Source organism: Mesocricetus auratus, unplaced genomic scaffold (assembly GCF_017639785.1).
Source record: "Mesocricetus auratus isolate SY011 unplaced genomic scaffold, BCM_Maur_2.0 Super-Scaffold_100007, whole genome shotgun sequence".
Taxonomy (NCBI): domain Eukaryota; kingdom Metazoa; phylum Chordata; class Mammalia; order Rodentia; family Cricetidae; genus Mesocricetus; species Mesocricetus auratus.
The window spans coordinates 4,282,354-4,307,082 of NW_024429191.1; positions in this window are offsets into that span (position 1 = coordinate 4,282,354).

The following is a 24,729-nucleotide window of genomic DNA, read 5'->3' on the forward strand; positions in this document are numbered from 1 at the left end:
CACATGTGTTATCACTGTCTGCAGTCTATCCTTACAGTCCTCCACATGTGCTAACACTGTCTGCATCCCTTCCTTACAGTCCTCCACATGTGTTGACACTCACCGTCTGCAGTCCTTCCTTACAGTCCTCCACATGTGTTAACACTGTCTGCAGTCCATCCTTACAGTCCTCCACATGTGTTAACACTCACTGTCTGCAGTCCTTCCTTACAGTCCTCCACATGTATTAACACTGTCTGCAGTCCTTCCTTACAGTCCTCCACATGTGTTAACACTGTCTGCAGTCCTTTCTTGCAGTACTCCACTGGTTAACACTCACTCTGTCTGGAGCCCATCCTTGCAGTACTCCACGTGTGTTATCGGTGACTCTAGAGTACATTGTGTATGGGAATGAGTAGGCTTGTGTTCTTTTAGCGAGTTATACTTTTCTTCATCTTCTTTTGTGCAGTTCCCAGTTTCCATATCACAGTCTAATTGCATCTCTTCACTTCTAATCCCTTCCATTTTTTCTTTCTTGCTCTATAGAAAATATCTCTATCACCTCTGTCTTACCATTCCATCCAGACCTCTACTTTTCAACATTCCATCTCAAATTCATCTCTTCGGGGAAACATTCCTTCACTTTGACTTAAAAGAAAATAAAAACACATGGGAAAATCACATGTTTACCTTTTTCTATACCTTGTGACACTGTAATTTGGTTGTGTAATAATGTATTTCACTAGATTTTTAGCTTCTTATGGATGAAACTGTATCCAACACATGTCTGTTTCTCTCACTTGTAAGACCTCTCTCATTGAGTCCTTTCTTCTTTTAAGGGCTCCCCAGCCTTTATTGTTTGCAGTTGCTCCCAAAGCTATGATTTCAGTAATATTAAACAACTCTTCCTGTACAGGTAAGAGACTGAGGTAATAGGTAACATTATATTTGGAGTGTGAACTGTCCCCAAAGGCTTATGTGTCAGACTGCTTTATCCCTAGCTGATAGTGCTAATGTTTTAAAAAGGTATTTTCATTATTTTTGATTATGGATATGTGAAGGTAGGGTATATGCATATGTGTTTGGGTACCTATGGGGACCATAGGCATAGGACCCCCTTGGAGCTACAGTTACAGTCAGTTGTGAGTTATCTGACTCAGGGGCTAATAACAAACCATGTGTCTTTTGCAAAAATACAATGTATTCTTAACAACTGAGCCATCTCTCCTGCCCTGATGGTGCTGTTTTGAGAGGTTGTGGAATCCTTAGGAGGGAGGCCTAGTTAGAGGAAGTGAGTTTCTAGGGGGCGGATCTTGAGCTTTATAACAGGCCCCACTTCCTGTCTTCTCCTTGCTTCCTGGTGCAATGGGATGTGGGCAGACAGCTTCCTTTTCCTGTTGCCATGTCTAAAGCATCCCCCACATCTTTTTCTTCCCTGCCATGATAGACCATACCCTCAAAACATCCTCCTGGGCAATTCATGCATCACATTTCTTTCTGCTAGGTATTTAGATACAACTAGAAAACTAACTCATAGGAGGTGTTTCAATGACTTCAGGAGAATTGGAATCGCACCCTAACAGAGAGCCTATGTTCATGTGAATGCATTGAAGCCTTTTGTGTCTTCTCCCTCCTCCCCTTCATGTCTGTCTTTTCCCTTTCTGTGCCCGACACAAGATTCAATGATCAGTTGATCACAGAGCCCATCCATCTGGCAGTTGACACTTGAGCCCCAGAGCTCTGTTTTTTCCCTATTCAGTGTTGGTATCATTCACCAACTTGTGTTTTCCTCTGAGGTCACCCTTAAAGGTTTGCGTGTCGTGTTTCTCGTTTTCGCCTTGTCTCGCAGATCCTGCCAGTACATCTATCAAAGTAATCATCGTGGGCCTGATGGAGGAGTATGACTCCCCTCACATTTTTCATTACTAGATAATTTATTAATATCCTTCCCGGGCAGCACTAGATTTATCTTGATAAAACTTCTATCAGCGTTGACACCAGAGATGCCACTGGGATACCTGGGAAGGGCCGCATGCTCACCTCCTTCACCCCTTAATACCTCTGGAAGCCCAGCCTGCAGGCAGCCCAGGGGGCTGCTAAGACCCAAAACATTTTATCATTTTGATAAAGCTGACCTGGAGCAACCTCAGAGGGATTGTTGCTACCTACCTTGCCTTTCTTCTCAGTTTGTGGCAAACACAGGCTCATCTGCAGACCCAGAAAGGCAGGTAGCAGGGGATGGACACACTACCTTCAAAGAGTTCACCATTTATCTCAGTTTTCTGGGAGTGTCTGAAGGGAATGGCCTTCCCCTTTCAGCTCCAGTAGGCTTTCTGTGAGGTCCTGTGTTTGTGATGGGTGAGGGACCTTTATGTCTTTCCTCAGGGCACAGACTCCTCAGGGTGTGAGCTGAAGGGGTCTCTGCTGTATTTACCTTCTGTCCCCTTCATGCCCTCCCCTCTCTAGGAGGAGAGCTGAGAACAGAGGCACTCACCCCCTCCCTGCTCTGATTATTTGCAAAAATGAACATCCTGAAGGTCCCCTGTGAGAGGCAGCAGACACTATGGCAGGCACACAGGAAAAAGAGCCGTTCCTGAAGCCCCCCATTACCACAGTTCAGAGAAGCCACTTCACAAATCGGTTCATTTCCTTTGATGTCAGCCTCCTGTACCGCCTCCCCCTGAAAAAAACTAATAAAAACTAAAACATAAGTAAGATAGAAAGAATATGCATACATGTTTTGGGCTAAGGATATGGAAAGCAGAACAGACAGACAGATGTGTATACTGTGCACATCACTACTTGAGAGGCTCATTCTTTAGCAAATTGAAAATGAATAGATCTACCTCATGACTTGGCGTAGTAGTACAGTAATGATTAGGTGTGTCCAACCTGGAAAGTCAAAAGGTTGAACAAAGAAATCTGTAAGTGAAGCAAGAATGTTTAGGGGCCAACTCCTATATTAATACATTTCAAAGCATCCTTCAGGGTTAGGGAAATGATTAAGTGGGCAAGACTTTTGCTCTACAAGCATGAGTATATGCATTTGGATTCTAACACCCATGTAAAAAGCTAGTCATGGCCACACATGCATCTGTCTCCCAATGCTGTATAAGATTAAGAAGGAGGATCACTGGGGCTTCCTAGAGCAGGTTCAATGTCTTGAGGGAATAAGGGAGAGGATAAAACATGTTTCTTTCTGGTTTCCAGGAGCATGAACACACACACACACACACACACACACACACACCACACATACACATACACACACACACACACCAAACACTCAAACACACCATGTACACATATACACTAAAACAAAAATGGTGTCTTTTTCTTTCTTTTTTTTAAATCTATACTTAACTATGCAAGCTGCTCATTCCTGGAGCTGTTGGTGTCTGTGGTTTTTCTGACTCAGGCTGAGCATGCCTAGAGTTGTTCCCATTGCCACCTTTATGGCATTGACTGAACATGTGCAGAGATATTCCCACCCATTTCCATGCTACAAGATGATCACGAAACAAGGAGCTACTCTGACCTTTAACCTTTTGAACATGAACTCTGTGGTATCTAGTTAAGCACACCCCAAGTTTGCCTGCCAGTTTCCTTTCTTAAACCAGAAATTGAGTGTGCTCCTGAATGTGCCTGCCCCCAAAGTGATTTCTCTATGACGGCATAGTATCCCTGAACAAAATTCCCATTATTGTTTTAGGAGGGCATTGCTTTGGAAATTATATCTGCTGCATGTAATAAATCTTTCTCCACTCCTTTATCTTTTGGCAGTGCTTGTTTTGGCTTTGTGTGAACCAATTCCATTTGGCTACAGTAAGATAAATGGTGCTGCATCTGTACGGTGGAGGTCTGCCTAACTGGACAGAGGCAGACACAGGTGCATGCATTAGGATGCGGAGTAAGAGTGGGAAAGTGACAACAAGAAAAGCAGAAACTGCTTCAGTAGAGTGCTCCTCTTGACCTTGCATGGATGCTGTTCTGACGGGAACACAAGACCAGCCTTGGTGGTTTCCAGTGACATGGGTGTGTGTGCCAGGTAGAGGCGATGGTGGGTGTGTGTCATCTCATCCTCTTTATACTATTTAATTCACACCATCTGGTTCTGCCCACTCAATCTCTTCCATAAATAATAAAAATCAATGTGGTTCAGGTGAGTTGTAGCTCGACACACCAAAAGCATTCTTAAATGTAGTGTGTCACTTCGTGGTGTTTGTGGCGATTAATTGTGAAAGACTAATCTATTGCCATTTTTCCAGCTGTAGAAAGAAATTCATAGAGAAAAGTGACTGCCTGAAGGTCACTCATCATACAGGGAAGAAGCAAATAGTCCACCCCCAGTTTGACTGAATCCGTAAAGCATGCCCTTTGCTTTTGTCCAGATTCACACTCAAGCAGGTCAGTCCTTTCTCTTGGCCCCTTCTTAGGTGGTGGCTGTAAGCATCCACTTGTCTTGCAAGCACCCTCCTCTATGTACTGCAGGACTGGGAGCCTTCCCTGATTGTTGCATAGCAGCTGAGGCTGTGTCTGTGAACTGTGGCTCCAGGTGTGTGCTTAGGAAGAGCTGGGTTTCTGAATTTTATCTCAGTGCCGAGGTGGCTCCAGCCTCCTGGACAGATGGCCAATTGCACTCTAACTCTCAGAGTGTACATACGTCAATAGCGACAGAGAGGTTCAGCTGTGACCAGAACTGGGACAGCCTTCCAAATGCAGGGCCATTCGTCACTGTGGTTGATTCCATAAAATCAGAGATGAGGGGTTTGACTGGGGATACAGTTTCAGCTCCCTGAAGTTTGGCAATACTGGAGTTCTAGTATACACCTGGCTTAATGAGCATGGAAACCATTGCTCTTGCAGACTCTCAGCCTCTGAAGGGATTTAGGTTCCTTGACAGTCACACACATCCAATGATTGCTTTAACAAATGTGCTACAGTTGCTGAATATACACACACAGAGAGAGACAGACACATACACACAGAGACAGAGAGATAGAGAGAACTCTCTTAACTTGCAGTTTTAGTGTCTTAACTCAGGAGATCTCCTGGAGAAGGAAGCTCTTCATGCTGTTACATCCAATTCTCTACTTCCACTGGTTCTCTGTTTTTAATAACTTCTATTATGAGACATAAATTATATTTAGAAGTAGTTTTCACATGTATATGTAGTGTATTTTGATCATTCCCACATTACTCTTCCATATTCCTTCCACCCCACTAATCTCTTTCCTCATTCCAACTAACCTCCTTTCAGTTTCATATCTTTGTTTGTGTGTCTATTAGTGTGAGTGTGTGTGTGTGTGCACATGTGTGTATCAATGAGCTTCATGGGATTTCTTACAGGAGAATAGGTACCTTACCACTGGTGAGCCTGGAGAAACTGTCTCTCTCTGTGACTCCCAGGCTCAAGCATTCTCCCCATGTGGTTGAATGCATCACTTTTTTTCTTACTGTTACTAATTGCATAACACGAATCCCAACAAAGTCTTTAAACCTATACTTTATCAATTCATTTTGAAGGCATACTGCTCTTACACCATGGAGATTCAGAGACAATTGAGAAAAGCTTAATAGATGACGTGAGATTTAGAAGATAGGGCTTAGAACCACCTGCCTATTTCTAAAGATTATTTTATTGAATTATGTGTATGTACATGTGGCAGGCATGTCTATGAGTGCAGGAGGCTGGAAGAGGGCATCAGGTCCCTTGGAGCTGAAGTGGTTATGAGCTGTCTGACATGCTGCAAACTGACCTGGGATCATCTGCCACAACAGTAACTGCTGAGCCATCTCCAGCTTCCTATGTATCTGTTTCTAAATTTTGGGGAGGCTCAATGTGACTATCATCTATGCTTGTGCATTTAAAATGGGAGAGAGAGAAGCACATCATAGGTAGGTTTAGGGCAAATGCTTTGAACTTGGACATCCTTAAAGGACAATGAAGTAACAGAGCAATTCAGAAACTGCTGATCAATTTACTCAGTCTTAAATGAACAATTTTCATCAGTGATGGAGTTATATCCCAGAATATGGTGAATGCCACAGGAAATGCACTCCAACCCAGGACTTGGCTGGCAGGCAGAGGGATGAGTCAGGAAGCTGGTGACTAAGCTTTGTTATCAAAGTTATTTAACAGATTGAAAAGTTTCCATGAAATACCCATAGTCCCTCTGGATCCTGTTGACTGGGATGCTTCTTGAAATAATTCTTAAGCTCTGTGGAGGTCATGAAGGACACCAATGATCATGATGGAAGACATTTCACACTGTTAGCCAAAGACAGCACCCCATAAATGAGTTGGTAGTATCCTGGGACTTTACTACCCATTGTAGGGAAAAGTGAGTGGCAGAGAAGCAAAGAGTTTAGAGAGCTGCCTAGATGGTAGGTACCTAACAGCTCAGATTCGTCTTCTGTAAAGAGGAAATTTCACTGGGTGTTGGGGCTGGGCTATGCATTATACTACTTCATGCTTACAAGAGGTGAGATGGGCTACCCTTGCCCTGGCTTTGTCTCAATGATAAAAGCTGGCTCATTGTGGACATGTGCTCATGTGATCAAGTATAGCAGAATGACAGCTCGCAAGTTTTAGCTTCATGAGGGAAAATGAAATGAATTAATGGAGTGTCTTGTATGTCAAGCACATTCATATGGAACTCATCCTTTCCTGAAAAATGTGATTAGTAATGAACTTTTTACAAGGTCATGTGGTGACTCAGAAACCAATGAGCTCGGCTTGGTGGTGCACAACTAAGTTGAGTCAAGTGAATCATAACTTCAAAGCCTGTCTGATCATAGAATGAGTTCAAAGCCAGCCAAGGTAAGTTGCTGAGGCTCTGTCTCAAAATGAAAAAGCAAAAAATAAGATTTGGGATGTATTTCGGTGTTTGCGTGGTAAAGTCTTTGCTTCAGATCTTATTGCCAACACACACACACACACACACACACACACACACACACACACACAGAGAGAGAGAGAGAGAGAGAGAGAGAGAGAGAGTTAAACAACCTAACAGTTGGCTAGACACATGTTAAACATGCTATTTATGACCCATTACATTGTAGCTCCAGAAAAACAATATTGCTGGGCAGATTTCAATATGTTAATTTATCCTTTTTTGAGTCAGGATCTCTGTATATACTATGGGCAGGCACAGAACTCACTGTGTAGAAAAGGTTATCCTCAAGTTCTTAAGAATTCATCTTGCTTCTGCCTCCAGAGTGTTGGGATAGCAGATATGCACCATCATTCTCACACTAGGATTCAGATCTAGATTTTCATTGTCATCTTGAGGCCTCCAGAGGTGGATCTAGGTTACCCACAACTCATGTCTTCAACCAAGGCTCCTTTCTTACCTCCTGCCTTCCTGCCTCTTCTGTTACTATTGAAAGTGTTTCTGTCTCTTGACATGGATTCTCTTTTCAATACAGCTTTGCCCCACTGGAAACACACACTTCTGCATTCCTGTGACTACAACTTTGTTCCAGATGCTTTTGAGACAGCTTCCCATTTTGTAACTTAGACTGGTTTTGAAATCACGACAACCCTCCTGCCTAAGGCTCCCAAGTGCTAGAATTGCAGGTGGGTGCCACCATTCCCAGCTTTCAGTAGCTCTTGTGGTCTGTTTTAAACTAGTGTGAAGCATACACAATAGGTTAGGCCTGGAAATAACATCTCTAATTTTGTTTTTCTAGTTCCATGGATCAAACCCAGGCCCTCATACATATGAGGTAAGTACTCTTTCATTGAGCCACATCCCTTGCCCCCAAATAATCTAGGGCAGTGCTTATGAAAGTATGGCAATAACATCTGTCTTCCTGTCATTCTGTCTCCATCCAGGCTAGCAACCAGAATTCTGAGTGGAAAGTCTCAATTGCTGTCTCATGATGGAGAAGAGTAAAAAGTGTATCCCATTTATTGGATCTTTCTAGAGCAATTCGGTAGATGATCTCAATACAGAACTATGAACTGAGTGGTCAGGCTTTGCTGAGTTCCCTTCTGATGCTGAGAGGTGAGTTTACCTGTAGTATAAGGAGAAAGAAGGACACAATATCTAGACATACAGAAGTAGGTTTGAAAATGCTTTCCAATGGTGAACATATGAGTATGGACAGGAGACAGGGTGGGAGGGGTGCATGCTCATTGTGAAAGTGGGAGGAAGAAGGCCAAGGAAACAAGCCAGAAGACCAGTGGGGAAGCTGCTGTGATGGCTTACTGGATAAGCTATAAGAAATCAGGAGACATCAAGGAGATTTACCAAAGTATGTCCAGAGCAGAGACAAGGTCTTTCCCAAATACAAACATGTTACTGGTGGCCATGTTCTGCAGAGCAGGGATCCTCCAGGTCACTGGTCATGTTCTACAAAGCAGGGCTCCCCTAGGTCACTCAGGATCTGGTGCAGGGACTACTGGACATGTTCTGCAGAGTAGGGCTCCCCAGGTCATTTGGGACAGAGGAGGGGAAACTGTTAGCCATGTTCTACAGATCAGAGCTTCCCAAGGTCACTTGGGATCCAGGGTAGGGAAACTGCTGGCCATGTTCTACAGGATAAGGCTCTCCCAGGTCACTTGGGATGGGGGGGGGTTGCTCAGAACAAGTGCTTTGCTGAGGGTGAATACTCAAACCCTCTCAGTAATATTTCAAAGGCCAAATCTGCCACAAATTCAAAGCATGCTTGCATTTAAGATGACAGCTCAACACTGCGTTAGAGAGACATTTACAGGAGGACTTACGAGGAACACAGTGAAGGAGTTAAAATTTGAAGGAAAAAGGGATTGGGGATTATACGGCCTTGAACTATGAAAAAGGTTGAAATGCTTTCAAGAAAGCAATAAAGACTAGTGAACCAGAAACTCCCTGCTCACTTATGATAAAATATCTAGTTAATACCAAATAAAAGATTTAAATAGACTTGTTATGGCTCCTTAGAAAGTCTCCCTAAAATAATGCCCATATCCCCCTTTTCTTGGAAGAGCATTTTCATAAATAAAGTGTTGCCTTTAGGAAAGAAGATTGGCTATGGGGAGTGAGGAGCTTAGTTGGGCAGAAAGAGCAACATAAGGAATAGGAGTTCTGGGCTTGGAACTCTCCTCAGACACTGCACGGAGAATCAATCTTGCCTTGCAAACAAATTCGACTGCTTATTTTATATCAGTATAGACAGGCCACCTATAAAAAAATAATATGTCAGCACTCCAGAGACTAAAACAGGAGGATTGCTGCAAGCTAATTTCCAGACTGGGCTACAGAGTGAGACTCTACCTTGGTGGACAGAAGCTGGTGTTTAATGGGAGATGTGGAAAATCAAACTGATGATTACCCAGGGGTGAGTGTCAGTATAGCTGTGACATAGCAGCTACTGGAGGGATAAAGAGAAGGGAGGGTGGTGAAGAAAGCTGGAAGACACCAGAAAAGAGAAGACTAGCTCCCTAGGGGTGACAGGAGTTCTCCAGATCCTCAGAGAGCTGTCCTGCCGCCTCAGAGCAGCAGTCAAGTGGGTTATCAGTACAATGGGACAGTCGCATGGCTCTCAAATACCAAGGGGCTACCCAGTGGGGAACAGAGAGCATGCTCCTGGCTTTGTCTACATGTAAAATTGCTGACAGGACAAGAGACATGTCTCAGGAGTGGGAATGCTTGCTACTGAGTCTGATGACCTGAGTTCCCTCACGGCACAGGGAGAGAACTGATTCCCACAATTTCCCCTTCAACTTCCACGCGCACGTGTGTGTATCACCCAACCTGCACAAAATAATACAATTCAAATTGCCTACCAGAAGAAACGCGGTAGGCCTTCTCACCCAGCCTTTCTCTTTCTAGAGTTTCAGTTAGTTACACAGCATCAGCTGTGCTCTGAAAACCTGCCTTGGAAAATTCCAGGAATAAACAATTCATACATTTTAAAATCCATCCTTGTTCTGAATCCTGTGATGAAATCTCAGGATCTTTTTTTTTCTCTGACACAAAGGTGATCTTCCTTCCTTTGGACAGGGGGTCAGAAAGTCATGGCAACTCAAAACCACGTCACATACCTACGCCAATCGCCTTATTTGGGCTCCTCACCTAGGTGTGCTCTCAGCGCACACTGTAGAAAGAGGAGGGCAGTAGAATAAGATGCAAAGAGAGAGGCAGACATTCAATGGTCTTTGAGTGACAGCTTATTCTTATTGTCCTAGTTACCTTTCCTGTTGCTGTGATAAACACCATGGTCAAAAGTGTGGAGAGGAACCAGTTTATTTGGCTTGCACTGCATAATGGAGGAAAGCCAAGGTAGGAACCTGGAGACAGGAACTAAAGTAGACATTGCAGAGGAGTGCTGCTTACAGGCTTGCTCTCCATAGTTTGCTCAGGCTTCTTTTTCTTTCTTTCTTTCTTTGTTTCTTTCTTCCTTCCTTTCTTTGTAGTTAAGAATGCTAATTTATTTATTAATTTTTATTAATTAATTTATTTATTTTGCAACCCAACCATAGCCTACCCTCCTTCCTCTTGTCCCACTCTCTTCTCCCTTATCCCCCCTTCACAATCCACCCCTTTTTAGGAAAAGGGGCAGGCCTCCCTTGGGCTTCAGCAAAGCATGACATATCAAGTGGCCATAAGACCAAGCATGCTCCCCAGCCCCACCCCCTTATTCAGGCTGGGCAAGGCAACCTATCATGAGGAACAGGTTCCCAAGAGCCAGCCAGAGCACCAAGGAATGCCACTGTTCCTATTGCCAGGAGTCCCACATACAGGCAAAGTTATACAACTGTCACATATATTCAGAAGGCCTAGGTCAGTCTCATGCAGACTCCCTGGTTGTTGGTTCAGACTCTGGGAGTTCCCTGAGCCTGGCCAGTGGCCTTTATGTGTTTTCCTGTGATATTCATGACCCTCTGTTTTCTACAATCCATTCTCCCTCTCCTCAGCAGGACTCTCAGAACACAGGCCAATGGTAGGCCCTGGGTCTCTGAATCTGCCCCCATCAGTCACTGGATGAAGGCTCTCTTATGATAACTGGGGTAGTCACCAATCAGATCACAGGGATGGCCAGTTCAAGTTTTGCATTCACTACTGCCATCATCCTGCTTTCTTATATAAGACCGGGCCACATGGACTGAGCTGGGTTCAGCCCACAGTGGACTGGGCTCTCCCACATTAATAAAGAAAATGCCCCACAGGCTTGCCTATAGGCCAATGTGATGAGTCCATTCCTTAAATCAGGTTCCTTCTTCCTGGATAATGTAGTTTATGTCAAGTTGACAAAAACTAGCCAACACAGTTGCTATTATTAGTCACAGCTGTTAATTTCTTACCATGTATAATTTATAAACTAAACTTAAATCACAGATGTGTACCTCTGGTAAAAACTGGGTAAGCATATGGTTCAGCGTCCTCTGACGTCTTAGGCATCCCCTTGGAGTCCAGAATGGTTCCCTCAGCTCCCTGTATAGGTTAATACTAATTTTAAACTTGGATGGATCTGGAATCAACTAAGAGACATGCCTCTGTGTGAACTTTTCCAGGAAGAGTTAAGTGACAGAAGAGAGAAGGCTGTGCCCCAAAGTGGGGAGCACAGCCCTACGGCTGCCCAGATAGAAAGAGGTCTGAGGGAAAAGCTGTGTTACCTGCCTGTCTACCCTCCTGGAGGATTGCAAAGCAGAGCTTGAGGCAAGGATCAAGCACTAGAGAGTGTGGAATGTGGAGAGCTTGCTTGAGAGTCACACATCCGAAACAGCAAGGGTAAGAGGAAATGAGAGAGAGGCATGGAAGCAGGAGGCAATGCCGTGCACAGCTTTTAAGAGCCAGCCACATTTCCTAACAGACTGCACAGAGTCTCTTGTGATCCACTCTGTAAGCATGGCCGCTCTGCCGGAGGCATTTTCTCAGAAAGTACTGGAAAGAAAACAACAGTGGAGCTACAGACACCAAGGAATTGTCTACACAGGAGAAAGAAGAACGTGCTTTCCCAGTACCTTTTGAGAACGGCTTCCTTTGGTTAGGTCTCATGCCTTGGGGGAGCTGATCCTTTGCATTTCAAGGTTACCCCAAATGCCTCTGGATGTCCCCAAAGAAGTTAGATGCTGTATCCCATGGTATAATGTTCTGTCTAAGGATGGATAAGGCTCAGCATATCATGAATGAGGCTTGGGGAGGCCCAAGGCTGAAACCCTAGCAACCATCAGGTGTTGCAAAGATACTGAGAAATATGGCAGCCAAGTGATATATTCCTGGTACTTTCCAAAATAAGGGGACTCTGAAAGGAAATTCAAAGTTTGTATTTTGTGCCTTACACTAACCTGAAGGTACAGAATTGATGTGTGTGTGTGTGTGTGTGTGCGTATACATACATGTGCACATGCAGTGTAGTGCATGTGTAAGTATGGATACGGGTGCATATGAAGGTCAGAGGTCAACTTTAGATGTCATTCCTCAATAGCTGTCTACCTTGTTTTATGCAGACAGTGTCCCTCACTAACGTGGAACTTGCAAGTCAGCTAGCCTGTCAGATAGCAAGTACCAGGGACCTGTCTGTCTCTTCCAGCATTGCTGTTACAAGGGTGTGTTTGCACATTTATGTTGGTTCTTGGTATTGAACCCAGATCCTGACACTTGCAAGGCAAGAACTTTAGCCCCTGTACCATCTCACCTGCCTGATGCAGACACTAAATCAAGCTTGCTACAGTGAAGATTTTTACTTTCCTAAACTATGTGGGAAGAAAGGAGATTAGAGACTCCAGGAATGATCACTTCTTTTCCGTTGATGCTAATGTGAAAATACATGCATGTCCTTGACTATGTGGCTAAGGGGAGTTTGTAATAATTTATTGGTAAAACAAAAGGCAAGCAATGAGATGATATGCGTATCTTTCACCTGAATTATTTACTCATTTTACTTAACAAGCAGAGGGAAGAAAGAGGGAAATTGTATCTACCAATCCTGAGCTTTTTTATTATTATTTTTTAATGGGGAATCTTGCTAGCCTCATAATGAAGCTCTGGAAGAAATAAAAACTTATGATCAGAACACGCATTATAGACATTTATGTAAAACTGGAAGTGAATAGTATTCTCCCATCTGTTACTAATTCATGATGGGATTCTCTTCGGTATTGTGACTGAAGTATGTTTGCATCATTCGTTTCTTGGCTTCAACTGTTGGGGAGTTCTCATCTTTGTTAATTTCACAACATCAGATGTTTGTGAGGAAGTAACCATTATGATTCAGAACCAACATGTTATCAATTCCAAGAGGGGAAGTTGCAGCCAGATGAAGTGGCAAATCTGAGGCATTAAAATAGAGCTGTATTTCTAAAGACTCTCTGCTCCAGGAAACCATTGGAGGAGATAGGAGGTGGCTATGGTGCTGAATTTGGGATTCCATGGGAATGATTGTAGCACACCCAGCCATACTGTGGTCCAACAGTCTCATCCATGCTTGTGCCTCTCATGATGTCAAAAGCCATTAACTACTCATTAGAAAAGGTGAAAAAAATGAATGGTCCTGCTAAGAAGCAGAGAGAGAGAGAGAGAGAGAGAGAGAGAGAGAGAGAGAGAGAGAGAGAGAGAGAGAGAGAGAGAGAGAGAGAGAAGGAGGGAGGGATGAGGGGGGAGAAAACGGAGACAATGACAATGTTAGTTCTAAGCTGAGATAACCCCCACAGTTTGATAGTTTAGCTAAGAATAGCTTCATGAATAGAGGAAAGGGAATTTACTGCTTCTGTCAACAGGCACAAACAAACATTTTTCATGAGCTGAAAGTCTGAAAGACAGAGTATCATTTTCAGCAATCAACTAAGCTTGGCTGACATTTATTTGTGAGACATATAAAAGAAGACAGAAACAAGGTTCAACCTGAGTAAGATTCAGTATATGTTAGTCCAGTCCTGAACTATTTAGGAAAGTAAACACACACACACACACACACACACACACACACACATCTCAGGTCACTTGCTCACTGTATTATTGCTGTGAACAGACACCATGATCATAGTAACATTTACATAAGGAAACATTTAATTGGGGCTAACTTATAGTTTCAGGTTAGTTTGTTTCTGATAGGGAGAGAGAGAGAGAGGGAGAGAGAGAGAGGGAGAGAGAGAGAGAGGGAGAGAGAGAGAGAGAGAGAGAGAGAGAGAGAGAGAGAGAGAGAGATTGGCCTGGCATGGATTTTTCAAACCTCAAAGCCCACCTCCAGTGACACACTTTTCCAACATACAAGTCTTGATCTTTATCAAATAGTGCTGCTCCCTGGTGACTAAGCATTCAAAATATGAGCTCCTATGGGAGTCATTCTTGTTCAAACCACCACACCAAGGCTAATTCCTAAGTCTATGGTTTATGTTGTTAGGTACAAGCAACAATGTTTTCACCTTGGAAATATTAATTATTTGGTTGTTTGGTATATGAGCATGATCTAAAAAGACAAACTATAAAAAGGTCATACAGGCATGTTTGTCAGAACAAGAATCTTGACTTATTGGAACAGTTGCATTTTCCTGATTAATCAGTAAATTAATTCCTTAGTTTTAATTTTCTATTGTATTTCCTGTACATATTATTATTGAGAAGGCTCAGTGCTCTAAAGGATTGGTAATAACACAGCAAGTCCAATTAGTGCTTCCCATATGTGCATGAATGTGGGGCCATCCAATGGAGCCTCTAAAACTTACAGGTGGCTACACCCCAAGCAAGAAGTTCCCCTGCCATAGCAGCAGTCAGTTGCCAATAGTTTCTCAGAATAGGAGCCTGGGGGACTTTTCCCAACCTTGCTAGAATTTTGGATGGCTTGATAAAAAAGAGGAGAAGAGAAGGAGGAGGAAATGAAGTTAGGGGGAAGTCATAAGCTATGTGTCTGGGGGGATTAGGTATGGGTGAGAAATGGAGGTAAAAAGAATCCTATTTCATTGTATAATGTATGAAATTACCCAAGAATACTTTTGAAAATAAATTATTGGTAAATCATTTCAGTGAAAACTATAACTTAAAATAACTTTAAAAATCGAGCTAAAACAAACTAAAATTTTTCTGATAGAGTTATTCCAAATTCAGGCTTTTGTCCTAAGAAAGCACCTTTTGTTAAAGAACATGCTTTCAAAGTCAACTCACTCAGAGTGAGTGGCCACAATATTACTTATGATAGGGAAAACTTCAAAGCCCAATGCTAATGAAAACTAGAATAACCATTCATTTACAAATTTAATGTAACAGCATGGAACAGTGTCTAAGAAAGAATCTATGGGTCATTAAGGGTTGACACCCTAACTGGCCTATGGCTAACATGGTCCTTTCTGGTTGTTTCAAAGGAGAAATGAAAAAACCAAAAGACATATGAAACTAAAACCAGTATTTTTATTTCTTCCTTTTTAAAAAATAATTTAAGTTATAAACAAGCTTCACATGTCAATCCCAGCTACCTCTCCCTCCCCTCCTCTCCCGCCACTCCACCAGGCACCCCAGTCTCCCACCCAATCTCAACTCTAATACCCAGGGAAGTTGAGGCCCTCCATGGAGGATCTCCAGTGACTGTCATTTCATCCAGGGCAGGGCCTAGGCCTTCCCCCAAGAGTCCAGGTTTGAGAGCATCCCTTGTTGTGGGATGGGCAGCCAAAGTCCATTTGTATGCCAGGGATAAAGACTACCCAAGGCCCCATAGATTACCTAGGCCTCCGCAATGACACCCACATTCAGGGGTTCTTGATCAGTCCCATGCTGGATTCCTAGCCATCAGTCTGGGATTAAAGAGCTAACCCTTGTCAGGATTACCTCACTCAGGAAGCTTTCTTCTAGTGCCATTTTTTTGCCTGCAAATTTCAGGATTCCATTGTTTTTTTTCTGCTGAATAGTACTCCATTGTATAAATGTACCACATTTTCTCTATCCACTCTTCGGTTGAGGGGCATCTATGTTGCTTCCAAGTTCTGGCTATTACAAATAATGCTGCTATGAACATAGTGAAACAGATGTCCTTTTTGTATGAATGTGAATCTTTCAGATATATGCCTAAGAGTGGAGTTGCTGGGTCTTGTGGTAGGTTTATTCCCATTTTCCTGAGGAATCTCCATACTGATTTCCAAAGTGGCTGTACAAGTTGGCACTCCCACCAGCAGTGGAGGAGTGTTCCCCTTTCACCACATCCTCTCCAACATAAATTGTCGTTGGTGTTTTTGATTTTAGCCATTCTGACAGGAGTGAGATATTATCTCCGAGTTGTTTTGATTTGCATTTCCTGGATGGCTAAGGATTTTGATTACTTTCTCAAGTGCCTCTCAGCCATTTTAGACTCCTCTATTGAAAATTCTCTATTTAGTTCTGTAGCCCATTATTTAATTGGATCCTTTGGTGTTTTGGAGACTTGCTTCTTGAGTTCTTTGTAAATTTTGGAGATCAGCCCTCTGTCAGATGTGGGGTTAGTGAATATTTTTTCCCATTCTGTGGACTGCCTTTTTGTCTTGCTGACTGTGTCCTTTGCCTTACAGAAGCTTCTCACTTTCAGGAGGTCCCGTTTATTAATTGTTGATCTCACTGTCTGTGCTACTGGTGTTATGTTCAGGAAGCTGTCTCCTGTACCAATTCGTTCAAGGGTACCACCCACTTTCTCTTCTAAGAGGTTCAGTGTGGCTGGATTTATGTTGAGGTCTTTGATCCATTAGACTTAAGATTTGGGCATAGCAATAGACATGGATTGATCCACATTCTTCTACATGGCAGCATCCAGTTATGCCAGCACCATTTGTTAAAGATGCTTTCTTTTTTCCATTGTATATTTTTAGCTTCTTTGTCGAAGATCAGATGTTCCTACATGTATGGGTTAATATCAGGGTGTTCAATTTGATTCCATTGGTCTACCTGTCTATTTTTGTGCCAATACCAAACTGTTTTCAGGACTACAGCTCTATAGCAGAGCTTGAGGTCAGGGATGGTGATGCCTCCAGATGTTGCTTTGTAGAGTAAGGTTGTTTTGCCTATCCTGGGTCTTTTGTTTTTCCATAAAAATTGATTATTGTTCTTTCAAGTTCTGTGAAGAATTGTGTTGGCATTTTAATGGGGATTGCATTGAATCTGTAGGATTGCCATTTTTACTACATTGATCCTACCTACCCAAGAGCATGGGAGATCTTTCCACCTTCTGGTGTCTTCTTTAATTTCTTTTTTTAAAGACTCAAATTTCTTGCGATACAGCTCTTTCACTTGTTAGCGTTACCCCAAATTATTTCATGTTTTTGTGGCAATTGTAAAGGGTGATATTTCTCTGATTTCTTTCTCGGCCCTTTTACCGTCTGTATACAGTAGGGCTACTGATTTTCCTGAGTTGATTTTGTAGCCTGCCACTTTGCTGAAGGTGTTAATTAGCCGTAAGAGTTCCCTGGTAGAGTTCTTTGGGTCATTTATGTAAACTATCATATCATCTGCAAATAGTGAAAGTTTGACCTCTTCCTTTCCACTTTGTATCCCGTTGATCTCCTTTTGTTGTCGTATGGCTCTAGCTAAAAATTCAAGTACAATATTGAAAAGGTATGGAGAGAGTGCACAGCCTTGTCTTGTTCCTGATTTTAGCAGAATTGCGTTGAGTTTCTGTCCATTAAGTTTGATGTTGACTGTTGGTTTGCTGTATATAGCTTTTATTATGTTTAGGTATGTTCCTGTTATCCCAGATCTCTCCAAGACCTTTATCATGAAGGGGTGTTGGATTTTGTCAAAGGCTTTTTCTGTGTCTAGTGAGATGATCATGTGATTTTTGTTTTTCAGCTTGTTTATATGGTAGATTACATTGATGGATTTTCATATGTTGAACCATCCCTGCATCCTTGGGATGAAACCTATTTTATCGTGGTGAATGATTGTTTTGATGTGCTCTTGGATCCAATTTGCCAGTATATTATTGAGTATTTTGCATCAATTTTCATGAGGGATATTGGTCTGAAGTTCTCTTTCTTAGTTGTGTTTTTGTGTGCCTTGGGGATCAAGGTTATTGAAGCCTGGTAGAAAGAGTTTGGCAAAGACCCTTCTGCTTCTATTGCATGGAATAATTTGAGAAGAATTGGTATAAGCTGCTCTTTTGAATTTCTGTTAGAATTCTGCACTGAGGTCATCTGGACCTGGGCTTTTTTTGGTTGGGAGACTTTTGATGACTGCTTCTATTTCCATAGGGGTTATAGGTCTATTTAAATTGCTTATCTGTTCTTGATTTAATTTTGGCAAGTGATAGCTATCCAGAAAATTGTCCTTTTCCTTTCAATTTTCAAAATTTGTGGCATACAGGTTTTCAAAATATGACCTGATGATTCTCTGAATTTCCTCTGAGTCTGTTGTTATGTCCCCCTTTTCATTTCTGATTTTGTTAATTTGCTTGTTCACACTCTGCTGTTTGCTGAGTTTGTTGATTATCTTCGTTGCATTGATTCTTTGTATTTTTGTCCTAGTTTCTACTTTATTGATTTCAGCACTCAGTTTGAGTGGCATCTACTCCTCCTGAGGGAGTTTGCTTCATTGTGTTCTAGAGCTTTCAGCTGTGATGTTAATTCTCTATTATAACTATTCTCCAGTTTCTTCATGTGGGCACTTAGTGCTATGAACTTTCCTCGTAGCACTGCTTTCAAAGTGTCCCATAGGTTTGGGTATGTTGTGTCTTCATTCTCACTGAATTCTAGGAAGTCTTTAATTTATTTTTTTATTTCTTCTTTGACCCAGGAATGGTTCCATTGTGCATTATTCAATTTCCATGAGTTTGTAGGGTTTCTACAATTTATGTTGTTGTTGAATTCTACTTTTAATCCATGGTGGTTTGATAAGATGCATGGAGTTATTTCAGTTTCTTTTTCGTACCTGCTGTGGTTTGATATGTTGCCAAGTATGTGATCGATTTTTGAGAAGGTTCCATGTGGTGGTGAGAAGGTATATTTTTTTATGTGGATGTAATGTTCTGTAGATGTCTGTTAATCCCAACTGGGTCATAACTTCTATTAGACCCTTTGCTTCTTTGTTAAATTTCTGTCTGGAATTCCTGTCTAGTTGTGAGAGTGGAGTTTTGAAGTCTCCCACTACAAGTGTGTGGGGATTTATATGTGATTTAAGTTTTAGTAATGTTTCTTTTATGAACGTGGATGCCTTTGTATTTGGGGCATAGCTGTTCACAACTGAAACTTCTTCTTGGTACATTTCTCCTGTGATGATTATGTAATGACCTCCTTCTTCTCTTTTGATTGATTTTTTTAAAAGTATAATTTGTTAGATATTAGGATTGCTACCCTGCTTGTTTCTTGGGTCCATTTGATTGGAAAATCTTTTCCCAACCTTTAACTCTCAGGTAATGTCTGTCTTTGAGGGTGAGGTGTGTTTCTTATATGCAGCAGAAGGATGGGTTCTGTCTTTGAATCCATTCTGTTAGCCTGTGTCTTTTTATGGGTGAGTTAAGGCCATCAATATTGAGGGATATTTATGACCATTGATTGCCCATTCTTCTTTGATTTGGAATGTTTGTTGTTGTTGGGATTATGTGTGGAATTCCACCCCTTTTTTTCTTTTGGCTCTTGGTAAAGTGGAATTATCTAATGCCTAAATTTTTCTAGTTGTAGTTAACTTCCTTGTGTTGGAGTTTTCCTTCCAGAACTCTGTAGGGCTGGGTTAGTGGATGTGTATTGCTTGAATCTAGTTTTGTCATGGAATATCTTGTTTTCTCAATCTATAGTGATTGAGAGCTTTGCTGGGTACAGTAGTCTAGTCTGGGCTGGCATCCATGGTCTCTTAGTGTTGGTTGAATATCTATCTAGGATCTTCTGGCTTTCAGATTTTCCATGGAGAAATCAGATGTAATTCTAATAGGTTTGCCTTTATATGTTTATATGTTTGCCTTTTTCCTTAGCTGCTCTTAATATTCTTTCTTTATTCTGTATACTTGGGGTCTTGATTATTATGTGGCGAGGGGATGTTTTTGTGGTCCACTCTATTTGGTGTTTTGTAACCTTCTTGTACCTTCATTGGCATGTCTTTCTTTAGGTTGGGAAAGTTTTCTTCTATGATTTTGTTGAATATGTTTTCTGCCCCTTTGAGGTACTTTTCTTCACCTTCTTCTATACCTATTATTCTTAGGTTTGGTCTTTTCATGGTGTCTCATATTTCCTGGATGTGTTGTGTTAGGTATTGTACTTATGATTTTCTTTGGTTGATGAATCAATTTCTCCTAGTGTATCTTCAACACCTAAGATTCTCTCTCCCATCTCTTGTATTCTGCTGGTTATACTTGTTTCTGTAGTAGCTGACCATTTGCCCAGCTTTTCTATTTCCAGCCTTCCTTCAGATTGTGTTTTTTTTTAATTGTCTCTATTTCAGTTTTCAACCCTTGCACTGTTTGAATTGTTTCTTGCAATTTTTGGTTTATCTTTTCATCCATTTGTTGCATTTTATGAATTTTTTGGGTTTTTTTCTTCCATTTCTTGCATTTTCCGTGTGTTTTTTCTTCCATTTCTTGCATTTTTTGTTTTTTCTTCCATTTCTTTTAGGGATTTTTTATTTTCTAGTTTAGGGCCTCTATCATTTTCATGAAGTTGTTTTTAAGGTCATTCTCTTCTGCTTCATTTGCATTGGAATGTTGGAGTGTTGCTGGTGTGGAGTCTCTAGAATCTGGCAGTGACATATTTGCTTTTCTGTTGCTGAATGTGTTTTTGTATTGTCTCTTTCCTATCTCTTCTTCTAGTGGGTGCAGAAATAGCCCCTTACTGGTCTGGTGGTTAGGGGACCAGAGTCCCCTTTCACTGAGTGCAAGCAAGTCCAATACTTTGGTAGTTCTTCTCTTCCTGGTCCTAATCCTGGTCCCATGTGTGGAGAAGAAGCCCAGGAATCTGGGGGGTGCATAGTCTCCCACCTGGTTCCCTGGTCCTGTTGGTGGAAGAGAAGACCTGGAATCTGGGGTGTGTGGCTCCTGCTGGGATTGGAGGCTCTGTGGCAATCCCAGGCACTAGTTCCACTGGTCCTGCTGGTCCCCTGGTCCTGTTTGTGAAAAGAAGACCTGGGATTTGGGGTGCTTGGCTCCTGCCAGGATGGGAGGCTCTGTGGCAGTCAGTAGGCAGTCCCCAGGCACTGGAAGTCAGGCCTGGATGCCAGGCCTTGTTTACCTGGACCTGCTGGTCCCCACCGGTCCTGCTGTATACCTATTATTCTTAGTATTAGTCTTTTACATGGTGTCTCTTATTTTCTGAATATTATCTGTTAGGGATTTTTGGACTTAAGATTTTCTTTGGTTGATGAATCTATTTCCCCAGTGTATCTTCAACAACTGAGATTCTCTCTTCCATTGCTTGTATTCTTTTGGTTATGCTTGCATCTGTAGTACCTGACTGTTTGCCCAGCTTTTCTATTTCCAGCATTCCTTCAGACTGTGTTTTTTTTATTGCCTCTATTTCAGCTTTCAACCCTTGCAGTGTTTGAATTGTTTCTTGCTATTTTTCCTTTGTTTTTCCCTCTCTTTCTTGCATTTGTTGGATTTTTGTTTGTTTTTTGCTTCCATTTCTTTAAGGGATTTTCTCATATCCTCTTTGAGTGTCTCTGGCATTTTCATGAAGTTGGTTTTATGGTCTTTCTCATCTGCTTCATCTGCATTGGGCTGTCCAGGTCTTGCAGGAGTAGAGTATCTAGACTCTGGTGGTGTCATATTGGTTTTTATGTTGCTGGGTGTGTTTTTATATTGTCTCCTTCCCATAATTTCTTCCAGTGGGTGCAGAAGGAGTCTCTTTATCTCCTGGTAGGTATGTGACTATGGTTCATTTCCAGTAGGTACAAGCAGGTCCAACAATTTGGTAACTTTCCTCTTGCGTGGATGTAGGGGGTGGTAGTACCAGAGCCTTGGCAATATTTTGGCAGGCTGGACCCTGTTGGGATTGGGTCTGCAGTGTGTAGTCCTCTGGTCTCTGGTGGTACTGCTCGGGGCACTGGAAGGCAGGCTGGAAACAGTCCCATGCTTACCTTGTCTGTCCTGTGGGTGGAGAGTGGGACTTGGAAACTGGCAGTCTCTGGGTGGGCTGGCTCCTGCTGGGATGGGAGATGCAGTGCAGCCCTGGCTTTGGCTAGTTGTGCACAGATCACTGGAAGCTAAAACCAGTAATTTACAGACCTGTCTTGAAGCTCTGGAAGTCAAAAAATCATTTGAACAAAATGAGATTAAAGTATGAGAAGTAACAGGAAAAGTCCCCTTAAAGTTTTCTCTGTGATAAAACTATAACACAGGTGTGTTTTATAGCTTGTACTTGTGTGAGAAGGTTGGCTATCAGTCATTTGTCTGAGTTTGCACAACTGTTACTGTTAGATGACTGGATGGAGTGTGGAAATTCTGGTTGGTTTATATCAAGTCTGGTTATTGTAGAAACAGTGTATATGCATAAGGGCTGAAGGTAGAGAACAAAATATTACAATATAGTCACAGACATGAACAATGAGTACAAAAACATAAAATAGAAAATAAAAACAGAAATTAGAGAGAATGAATTTGAGATAATTGGGTAATCTTTGGAGAAGGGGAAAATGGATGAAAAATTTAATCAGACTTTCTATATTCAACATTTTTATTAGTCTTTCCAGTATTATCTTCAATTGCAACAAAACATAGAAGTAATGAAAATTCCCATCCATAGGGGAATGACAGTCTAAATGATGCTACATGAAGATGATAAGATATTATACAAATATTAAAGTTATAATCATAAAAATTCATAGAAATGGTTTTGAACAACTATAAAATAATAAAAAACCTCATAGTGCAAAAAGTGACCTGTGTGATATTGATTCCCTTCTTTATAAGAATGAGTTTATACTCAGGGTCTGAGATAGAATATATTCAAGTGAAAATAACTGTATTGTGATAATTTTTGTTTGATATACATGGGCTATTACATCTTCTTTAGACATAAACACAAAGATGTATTTTGGATATCATTAGTATCCCATCATCACTTATTTTAAAATAGAAAGCTCAACCACATGAAAGAATAAATTCCATGTAGCTATGCAAATAGAGTCAAATAATGAACCCATCACATTCATTATACAGCTTCAAAAATTAACTTTTTTATAATGCATTTTATTATCACAAAAATGAATGTGAAATTTAGGTAAATTAATCCCAGAGATCATCACTAAATGTGAGGAAAATCTTGTGTTAGAATTTGAAGATCTGTCTGCTGATTCCACTCAGAATCTCCCTGGGCTTACATTTATGTCAATAACTGCAACCATTCAAGGTTAGGAAGCAAGAGTAAACAGCTGACTCCAAAGAAAATACAAGATTAAGAACAGAAACATGGAAACCCCGTGCCTTGTAGACAGAAGGAGAGAATTAAGAATAAAATGAGTTAAGAACAGTGGTTTCTACCACTAGGACATCAGTGATCTTCAATGGCAGAACCAAGATGGCAGGTTGGATCTGTGAACAGAGTCATACTTCCCCAGATGACATTGTCTAACCTTAGTACCCAGTGAGTGACTATGACTGAGTTACACTGACAGGTCAGAATGGAGATGGATATGGTTTGGCCCAAAGGAGAATATTCTGAGAAAAATAATTATTTCCAGGAAAAAGAAGTTCATTCATTAATTAATCTATCTGTCTAACCACCTATTTGCCTATCCACCCATGCATTCACCCATGAATTCACCCATGCATCCATCCACTCATCCATCCACTCATCCATCCATCCATCTATCCATCCATCCATCCATATGCTTATCCACCCAGGCAGGCAGGTAGGCAGGTGGGGGGGTTCATGGGCAGGCAGACAGAGACTAAATCTGTCATGCAGGCATCAGAAAAACTTCAGAAGACTTGGAAGAAAGATGCAACATTGTTTAGTACTGATGTGTTCAGGAGAACATGTGTTAAGAGGTTTTGCCTGAAACTTCAGACTATGCTGAGCATGATAGGAAGCTACAGACAAGTTTTGAGCAGCTAAGTGGCAAGAGAACATTTGTGTTTCAGAAGCAAATGGCTAGTAGTTAGCATGTGATGGTGGAAGTACTGCAGACTTTGATTTTCTGGAGAGGCAAATAGAAAGGTGAGTGTCTCAGTTGTCCAAAGAACTCTGGAAAGAGACATACTAGTAGGTTTTCTGACACCAGGGCTTCAGAGCCTCCAATTATTCTAGGAAACCATGCCTTTGTTCTATAACCATAAATAATTACTGTCTATCAGTCAGGCATCTAATCTTTGCTGCAACAAGACTCCATTTACACAGTTAATTTTAACTATCATGTTTAAATTCACATAAAACTTGCCAGTAGAGACCAAATATGACAACAAAGGAAGACTGGGGAAAGAGACTACAAAATCGACCAGGCCTAACCTGTATTCACTCTGAGGACACCTTTGCTTTTCTGTAGTGTATGTCTATTTAAGATATAACTAAAGGCTAATTGAGGGGAACCCAAACCATCTAACCTCAACTCTGCATACATTTGGATTTTACAAAAAAAGCACAAAAGATTTACCATAGGGTCTTTCTTTTCACTACACCACACTCTCTAGAAGTAACCCAAAAGATATGACAGCCAAATATCATCTATGTTAAATTACTTTTTCAATAGTAGATGATTTATGGTTGATTAGGTAATTAAATCAAATACAAGTGGCTGAAAGTAAGTCTATTTTTATCATCCCTGTAAATTAAAAGTTCCGCGTCATAAAAAATCATGACCATCTTGAAAATGACTCGTCAAGTGGCTTTTAGAGGCAAGTAAGATTTATTGTCAATTAACGTATTGAACTGAATAGTCAGCATAACCC